Raw genomic sequence first — 4,272 nt, forward strand, 5'->3', positions numbered from 1 at the left:
TGTTGCAGATATAACACAGACAACATTAAATAAATATTTTTTACCAAGTTAAATGTTGAATATTAGTAACTCTCAAACCCCTTTTTCTAAGCCTCTCTACCTAACCGCCGGTGTTGTGCCGAATTCTGCACCCCTGCCAGATTATGCACCCTCTCGTTGAAGTCGCTACCTGATTGCCTAATCCCAACCCCACCCCTAATCCTAACCCCTCCCCCACACCTACTCCTAAACCTACCAATACTAGGGGGTGCATAATCTGGCAGGGTGCAAATTCCGGCACTACACCGGTCGCGCACATCCGCCATGTTTGTAGTTTTTAACACGTTTTATTCGTGTTTCTAGTTCTGGACAGAATCCTTCACCAAAGCGCAATGGATTGTGGGCAATATTAGCCATTAGAGTGTGCACGGATCCACACTTCAAAAATCGACCTGAAATAGTAGGCCATCCGGGGACTTTTGGCATAGGCCTACTCTTTTCAACATACTATGCTTTGGGACACACTTATTCTAATCTCGCATACTATTTAGGATGGATAGTATGAACATTGAGACGCAGGGACAGACATGCGAGTTTGATGAAAGTTGGAGCTAAATTCTGCAAGAAAGTGGACCTCAAGGACCAGAGTTGAGAATTTCTGGTATAGGGGAGGATTTCAGACAGATTTTATGTCTGTTAAAAAAATAAAAAGTACTGTTTTTCACATAACTAAAAAATAAGACATAAAATTAAATAGAAATATGAAATTCGGCTCATTTAGTGACACTTGGTGTCCTATAGAAAGTACCTTCATAGATTTAATGCTAAAAACATACAGCAAGATTGACAAATCTTGTGTCCTTGGAAATATAAACAGTGTGCTTTGTTGGTTTGTCAGTATTCTTAATTTGCAGAAATTACTGCTTTTACTGATTTTGATGTAGCCAATATTTAAGCAAAATCTTGTTTTATGTATTAGGTCACACTGAAAGGCAGACATTTTTACCTCTTCTGAGCGGGTAAGCCCTTCATTATTATTCCAAACATATTTAACTTGACGGAAGAACAAAGATTTCCTAATGGTTTGGCCCTTGAGCTTGATAATACCTTGAGTACTATAACTAGTTCACTTCAAAGACTCTGTCTGCTGTGGAAGATCAACACTTACAGCTAAACTTTAAGCCCCACAGGAGGTCACGGATATCAGCTCTTTCAAAATATAATGCTAATGGAATCACAAGCAAGTCCATTTATCATTTTTTACTCATGTATGTTTCTGGTATACATCATATAGTTTTACATTAATTAAATTTGATCAGATGGTTTGATCAGGCGGTTATACCAAATTAATATTCCAAAAGTCTCAGATCACTGATCTTTCTATTATTATTTTTAATTACCATAAGATTACACCATCAGAATAACAATTTAAGTCAGATTAAAACATTTTGTACCCTGTAAATACTGCTGTAGTCTTCAGTCTTCAGATGCTTAATTTCTCTTGACTAATTCCTCATTAGGAGCTTATTATCTCTGTTTCCTCTTATAACTCCTCATTTTGCCATACAAATAATCAGTGCAGTGACTCTTTGTAGTACTTACGGGGGTCTATTGATTAGGCTACAAGATGGTAGATGCTCATTAACACTCATTACGCAAAGCTGCCTGTTATCAGACAGCAGCCATCAGTAATCAGAGAGCTGCTCTATCTTGTTCCTCCTTGTCCTGGTTGATTGTTGCCCTGCAGTTGTGTAGGCAGCTGCTTTCTGAAGAATGATGTGGTTATTTTTACAAGCAACAATGACAGACAGGTCGATCTCGACAGGGACCTTAGAGAGCATCAGCGTTCTCGCATGCCGACGGCTTGTAGCACAAGTGCAGCTTAACTCGTCGTAGGGAAAGACAATACCCACGTGAACCATTTTGTTTAGAACAATGCATTGAAGAACGTCAGTGGCCAGCATGCCCATCACTTTCAGGGGACTCCAGTCCCTTGCAGCTGCCATTCTCGCTCTGACCCTGGTCCCTCTGTTACAGTCATGGGTGTTATTTTAGAAGGCCTGAAATATTGGTCTGTCCAAAGGTCCCAACTCTAATGGAAAACTCTGTTAGATTGCGCAGGTCAGCAGGACTGAGAGATACGCTGCTCATCTTTCAATATATGGTTGTTGACAGATGACAGCATCAGTATAAAAGTAATCTTCTTGTACTTTAGACTTCAAAGGCCAAGAGCCTCATGTCAAACTTGAAATAACACCTCATTTCATCACCTTCACTGCCACTGAGCAGCACACAAAGACTAGTTGCATTATGGGAACTCCTAAGGGAACATAGCAGGTGCTCAGGTGCAGCTTAAGAAAAAAATTAATTTGCTGCATTTTACAGAAATGTGTGGTGGCTAGATATTACCGTAGAATAGCACAAATGCTAAAATAACTTTTCGCCTCTAATAATCAGGTAATCTTGAAGACCTTGATTGGTTAGAATTTGTTTAATTAGGGTAAGAACTGACCTCTGTAGGTCATGGCGCTTTAGGAGCTCCAGAAATAGGTTAAAAGAAAGAAATTACGGTAACACTTTAGATTAGGGAACACTATTTACTTATAACTAGTTGCTTATTAGCATGCATATTACCAGCATATTGGCTGTTTATTAGTGAAAAAAAGCACACTGCATGACCATATTCTAGATTCCTTAACCCTACCCTATACTTAAAAATAACTACCACAACAATTGCCTTACTTAATGTCAATAAGCAGTAGTTTTTTTGGGGAGTTTGAGGGAAAACTCTTAATTAATAATGAATATGTGTTTCCTAGTCTAAAGAGTTACCAAAATTACAAATGATAACATAAAAGTTTCATTCAAATTAAAATTCTGTCATCCTTTATTCACTCACGCGTTGTTTCGAACTCAAAGACTTTCAGTCTGTTCTTAACACAAATTAAGATATTTTTGAATGAAACCTGAGAGATTTCTGTCCCTTTATTGAAAGGCCATTTACCCAAAATTTGATGCTTCATAAAGTTCCTGACAAAGTGCAAATGTGCTTGCCTTATGCACAAGAACCAATGAGGTTTGCATGTCGTACAAGAACTCTGATCAACATTACTCAGTTCTCTGTAAGAACTCAGCAATGTTGATCAGTGTTTATATGTTGTTACGAATCTTTTTCTGAGAACGCAACAAAAATCAAGAAGAAACGTCTCAGGTTACGTATGTAACCATGGTTCCCTGAGTAGGGAACGAGGCACTGCATACTCTATGGGTCGCTATGGGGAACGCCTCGTTGTGACCCGTGTCTGAAGCATACATTGAAAAAACACCAACTCGTTGGCCGGAACTGCGTCCTCTAGGGGTCTCTATGGGGAACGGTATACCCACGCCACCATGCTGAGGGGAGTGCATGCCAGAACCATGGAGAGCACGAAGTACCAACTCTACCATAGCCATGGGTGTTGCCCCTGGGACGTAAAGACGGCTGTCAGTGACATTATTCCCTACGGCCAAAGGCCTAGGCTACATACCCCAAAAACTTACCTGTTAGGGCCAGAACTCCTGGGCCCGGGTTAGAGCTCAAGGCTTGGAATCAGGAATAGATTCCTTTAATGGAATACGACCAAGAGCCTAGAATCATATTAAGTTTTGACCTGTCACACGGGCTACCGCTTGCTCTGCATATGCTGAAGGAACTGTCTCAACAGACCCCTAGTAGCAACACCCTGTTAAAGTAGGTATCCAGAGGATACATAGGTGGAGTGGTGCCCAAGGCGGAACCGGGGTTTTAAACTACTCAAGAAAGAGCACGAGGCTGCCGCGCATAGCTCTTACCATACAGGATTTTAGAAAGAATGCAGGGTACTAGCGTGCGAACCTACCACAGTGTGGATTTTGGAAAGTGTACAAAGACTTACGTGCACACTTACCATAACATGGATTTAAAAAAACGTTCTAAGGGGCCCTCGTGGTACTCTAAAAGAGCAGCCCATTGATGGAAAGGGTGCATCCCAAAATGACTTGAGAAGTCATCAACTCGATCTAAGTTATAATGCTGGAGTGGCTAGCAGTAAATCTCTAGCTGAGGGAGCAAACACCCAGCTCTCAATCGAGAGGGGGCTCGACCTGCAGCATGTTCCAATGCTGGAACAGCTAGCAGTAATATAGGTATCGAGAGGATACATAGGTGGAGTGGTGCCCAAGGCGGAACCAGGGTTTTAAACCACTCAAGAAAGAGCAAGAGGCTGCTGCGCGTAGCTCTTACCATACAGGATTTTAGAAAGAACGCAGGGTACT

The sequence above is a fragment of the Sinocyclocheilus anshuiensis genome, unplaced genomic scaffold, assembly GCF_001515605.1.
Source record: "Sinocyclocheilus anshuiensis isolate Anshui unplaced genomic scaffold, SAMN03320099.WGS_v1.1 scaffold460, whole genome shotgun sequence".
In the NCBI taxonomy this organism is placed as follows: Eukaryota; Metazoa; Chordata; class Actinopteri; order Cypriniformes; family Cyprinidae; genus Sinocyclocheilus; species Sinocyclocheilus anshuiensis.